Below are 6,000 nucleotides of genomic sequence, written 5' to 3' on the forward strand. Positions count from 1 at the left end.
TAGCATAGCACTTGATCGTTTAGTTTGTTGCTATTGCTTGGATCATGACTTATACATGTTCCTATGACTATGAGATTATGCAACTCCCTTTTACCGGAGGAACACTTTGTGTGCTACCAAACGTCACAACGTAACTGGGTGATTATAAAGGTGCTCTACAGGTGTCTCCAAAGGTACTTGTTGGGTTGGCGTATTTCGAGATTAGGATTTGTCACTCTGATTGTCGGAGAGGTATCTCTGGGCCCTCTGGTAATGCACATCACTCAAGCCTTGCAAGCATTGCAACTAATAAGTTAGTTGCGGGATGATGTATTACGGAACGAGTAAAGAGACTTGCCGGTAATGAGATTGAACAAGGTATTGAGATACCGACGATCGAATCTCGGGAAAGTAACATACCGATGACAAAGGGAACAACGTATGTTGTTATGCGGCCTAACCGATAAAGATCTTCGTAGAATATGTAGGAGCCAATATGAGCATCCAGGTTCTGCTATTGGTTATTGACCGGAGACATGTCTCGGTCATGTCTACATAGTTCTCGAACCCGTAGGGTCCGCACGCTTAAAGTTCGGTGACGATCGTAATTAGGGTTTTTGTGTTTTGATGTACCGAAGGTTGTTCGGAGTCCCGAATGTGATCATGGACATGACGAGGAGTCTCGAAATGGTCGAGACATAAAGATTGATATACTGGAAGCCTATATTTGGATATCGGAAACGTTCCGGGTGAAATCGGGATTTTACAGGAGTACCGAGGGGTTACGGGAACCCCCCCCGGGGGTTATTGGGCCTACATGGGCCATAAGGGAGAAGAGGAGGGCCGGCCAGGGCCGGCCGCGCGCCCCCTCCCCCTAGTCCGAATAGGGCAAGGAAGGGGGGCGCCCCCCTTTCCTCTTTCTCCCTTCCTCCTTCCTTTTCCAACAAGGCAAGAGGGGGGAGTCCTACTCCCGGTTGGAGTAGGACTCCTCCAGGCGCACCCCTAGGGCCGGCCGCACCTCCCCCTCTCCCTCCTTTATATACTGAGGCAAGGGGGCACCCCAGGACACACAAGTTGATCCTCGTGATCGTTCCTTAGCCGTGTGCGGTGCCCCCTTCCACCATATTCCACCTCAGTCATATTGTAGCGGTGCTTAGGCGAAGCCCTGCGTCGGTGAACATCATCACCGTCATCACGCTGTCGTGCTGACGAAACTCTCCCTCAATGTTTTGCTGGATCGAATCTCAAGGGACGTCACCGAGTTGAACGTGTGCAGAACTCGGAGGTGCCGTACGTTCGGTACTTGGATCGGTCGGATCGGGAAGACATACGACTACTTCCTCTACGTTGTGTCAATGCTTCCATTGCCGGTCTACGATGGTATGTAGACAACACTCTCCCCTCTCGTTGCTATGCATCACCATGATCTTGCGTGTGCGTAGGAATTTTTTTGAAATTACTACATTACCCAACAGTGGCATCCGAGCCAGGTTTTATGCGTAGATGTCATATGCACGAGTAGAACACAAGTGAGTTGTGGGCGATACAAGTCATACTGCTTACCAGCATATCATACTTTGGTTCAGCGGTATTGTTGGATGAAGCGGCCCGGACCGACATTACGCGTACGCTTACGCGAGACTGGTTCTACCGACGTGCTTTGCACACAGGTGGCTAGCGGGTGTCAGTTTCTCCAACTTTAGTTGAACCGAGTGTGTCTACGCCCGGTCCTTGCGAAGGTTAAAACAGCACCAACTTGACAAACTATCGTTGTGGTTTTGATGCGTAGGTAAGAACGGTTCTTGCTCAGCCCGTAGCAGCCACGTAAAACTTGCAACAACAAAGTAGATGACGTCTAACTTATTTTTGCATGGATGTTGTGATGTGATATGGTCAAGACGTGATGAGGTATAAGTTGTTGTATGAGATGATCATGTTTTTTTGAAGTTATCGACAACAGGCAAAAGCCTTATGGTTATCTCTATATTGCATAAGATGCAAGTGCCAAATAATTGCTTTACTTTATCGCTATGCGATAGCAATAGTTGCAAGAGCAATTGTTGGCGAGACAACCATGTGACGACACATTGATATAGATCAAGATGATGGAGATCATGGTGTCATGCCGGTGACGATGGAGATCATGACGATGCTTTGGAGATGGAGATCAAAGGCACAAGATGATGATGGCCATATGATGTCACATATTATGATTGCATGTGATGTTTATCTTTTATACATCTTATTTTGCTTAGTTCGGCGGTAGCTTTATAAGATAATCTCTCACTAAATTATCAAGATATAAGTGTTCTCCCTGAGTATGCACCGTTGTGAAAGTTTTTCGTGCTGAGACACCACGTGATGATCAGGTGTGATAGGCTCTACGTTCAAATACAACGGGTGCAAAACAGTTGCACATGCGGAATACTCAGGTTAAACTTGACTAGCCTAGCATATAACAGATATGGCCTCGGAACACGGAGACCAAAAGGTCGAGCGTGAATCATATAGTAGATATGATCAACATAGTGATGTTCACCATTGAAACTACTCCATCTCACGTGATGATCGGACATGGTTTAGTTGATATGGATCACGTGATCACTTAGAGGATTAGAGGGATGTCTATCTAAGTGGGAGTTCTTAAGTAATATGATTAATTGAACTTAAATTTATCATGAACTTAGTCATGGTAGTATTAGCATATCTATGTTCTAGATCAATAGCTCGTGTTTAGCTCCCTTGTTTTATTTTTGATATGTTCCTAGAGAAAACTAAGTTGAAAGATGTTAGTAGCAATGATGCGGATTGGATCCGTGATCTAAGGTTTATCCTCATTGCTGCACAGAAGAATTATGTCCTTGATGCACCGCTAGGTGACAGACCTATTGCAGGAGTAGATGCAGATGTTATGAATGTTTGGCTATCTCAATATGATGACTACTTGATAGTTTAGTGCACCATGCTTAACGGCTTATAATCGGGACTTCAATGACATTTTGAATGTCATGGACCATATGAGATGTTCCAGGAGTTGAAGTTAATATTTCAAGCAAATACCCGATGAGGGAGTCCTGGATTAGGGGGTGTTCGGGTAGCCGGACTCCAGGACTATGAAGATACAAGATTGAAGACTTCGTCCCGTGTCCGGATGGGACTTTCCTTGGCATGGAAGGCAAGCTTGGCGATGCGGATATTCAAGATCTCCTACCATTGTAACCGACTTTGTGTAACCCTAACCCTCTCCGGTGTCTATATAAACCGGAGGGTTTTAGTCCGTAGGACAACTTCATCATACAACAATCTTACCATAGGCTAGCTTTTAGGGTTTAGCCTCCTTGATCTCGTGGTAGATCTACTCTTGTACTACCCATATCATCAATATTACTCAAGCAGGACGTTGGGTTTTACCTCCATCAAGAGATCCCGAACCTGGGTAAAACATCATGTTCCTTGCCTCCTGTTACCATCCGGCCTAGACGCACAGTTCGGGACCCCCTACCCGAGATCCGCCGGTTTTGACACCGACATTGGTGCTTTCATTGAGAGTTCCTCTGTGTCGTCGCTTTTAGGCCCGATGGCTCCTTCGATCATTAACAACGATGCAGTCCAGGGGGAGACTTTTCTCCCTGGACAGATCTTCGTCTTCGGCGGCTTCGCACTGCGGGCCAATTCGCTTGGCCACCTTGAGCAGATCGAAAGCTACGCCCCTGGCCATCAGGTCAGGTTTGGAAGCCTAAACTACACGATTGACATCCGCGGGGACTTGATCTTCGACGGATTCGAGCCACAGCCAAGCGCGCCGCACTGTCTCGATGGGCATGATATATCTAGGATCAGCGGTTGGACGCTGCCTCAGGGGCTGCGATCTCAGAGGCGATTAAGCTGAACTCCAGCCCCGCACTCCGCATGGCCCGTGACTCCGAGGAGCCGGATTCCTTTCCGAACTCCGAGCCCCCGCGCCCCTGCCGATCGAATCCGATTGGGCGCCGATAATGGAGTTCACCGCCGCAGACATCTTTCAGCACTCGCCCTTCGGCGATGTCCTGAATGCGCTAAAGTCTCTCTCTTTATCAGGAGAGCCCTGGCCGGACTACGGTCAGCAAGGATGGGATTCGGATGATGAAGAAATTCAAAACCCACCCACCACCCACTTCGTAGCCACTGTCGACGACTTAACCGACATGCTCGACTTCGACTCCGAAGACATTGACAGTATGGACGATGATGCAGGAGACAACCAAGAACCAACGCCTATAGGGCATTGGACAGCCACCTCATCTCACGATGTGTACATGGTGGATACCCCTAAAGGAAGCAACAACGAGGAAAACGGGGATGGAAAGAGGGATCGATCTCTCGAAAAACAATCAAAGCATCGGCGTAAACGCTGACCCAAGCCCCGCCTCGATAAAGACCCAGCCATAGAGCAGGATGAGCCGGTAGATGATGAGCATGCCTTAGAGCAACCTTCCCAACAGGACAACCCGGATAGAGAAACCGAACATCCCTCGCCCGGCGAAAATGGCATTCCGGACGACCTTACGCCGGACAAGCCCACGAAGCAGAAGAACCTCCACAAACGGCTCGTTGCAACCGCACGCAGCCTGAAAAAGCAGAAGCGGAAGCTAAAAACTGCGGAAGATGCACTCAGGATCAGATGGAGTAAAGTAATCAATACCGCAGACAAATACGGCGACAATCGCCGCACTAAAAGCTATCCAAAGAGAAAGCTACTGCCTGAATTCGACGAGGAGGCCTTAGAGCCCTCGCATTCCAAAAGTGAGAAAGCCACACGGTCGGATAGACGACCCCATGGCCAGCATAAAGCGGCAAGAAGTGCCGCACTTAAGCCGGCATGCGACCCACTTAAGGATTCGCATCATGGCCCAGCTAGGTCCATTTACGGGCCAAGAAAGCAAGCTCTCGTAAGCAATGCAGTAAAGCCATCATCAGAATCCGGCACACCCAAATACAGGGGTGCCGAACACCCCCTACGTTTCACCGATGAGGTCCTGGATTATGAATTTCCAGCGGGATTCAAACCCGTAAACATAGAGGCATATGATGGAACAACAGACCTTGGAGTCTGGATCGAGGATTATATCCTCCACATACATATGGCTAGAGGAGATGACCTCCACGCCATAAAATACTTACCCCTCAAGCTTAAAGGGCCAGCTCGGCATTGGCTCAAAAGCCTTCCTGAAAACACAATCGGAAGTTGGGAAGAGCTCGAGGACGCTTTCCGAGCAAATTTTCAAGGGACCTATGTCCGCCCTCCGGATGCAGACGATCTTAGTCACATAACTCAACAGCCCGGAGAGTCAGCTCGACAATTCTGGAATAGATTTCTTACTAAAAAGAATCAGATAGTCGACTGTCCGGACGCTGAAGCCTTAGCGGCTTTCAGGCATAATGTCCGAGACGAATGGCTCGCCAGACACCTCGGCCAAGAAAAGCCAAGAACAATGGCCGCACTAACAAGCCTCATGACCCGCTTTTGCACAGGAGAGGACAGCTGGTTGGCAAGATGCAGCACCAGTGACCCAAGTACATCTGAAACTAGGGATGGAAACGGAAAACCGTGACGCAATAAGGACCGTCGCCGGACTAAGGAAAAAAGTCCGAAGAGCACGACAGTCAACGCCAGATTCAAAAGCTCACGACAGAATCAGAAAAAGCCGCCCCTCGAAGATAACAGGGACAACCTATCCAACCTAAACAAAATCTTGGATAGGGTATGTCAAATACACAGCACTCCCGGAAAGCCTGCTAACCATACCCAAAGAGATTGTTGGGTTTTCAAACAATCCGACAGACTCAACGCCGAACTCAAGGGGCTCGACACACCAAGCGAAGACGAGGACGAACCCCAAAAGCAGAGTACCAGGAAACAAAAGAATTTCCCACAAGAAGTAAAAATAGTAAACTTACTCCACATAACAAAACGTGTGGCGCCCATAAAGGTACGCGCCCGACGGCCTATCCCAAAGGAATCCCGCCACTGGTTGTCAAAAC

Source organism: Triticum dicoccoides, chromosome 7A, assembly GCF_002162155.2.
Source record: "Triticum dicoccoides isolate Atlit2015 ecotype Zavitan chromosome 7A, WEW_v2.0, whole genome shotgun sequence".
NCBI lineage: Eukaryota > Viridiplantae > Streptophyta > Magnoliopsida > Poales > Poaceae > Triticum > Triticum dicoccoides.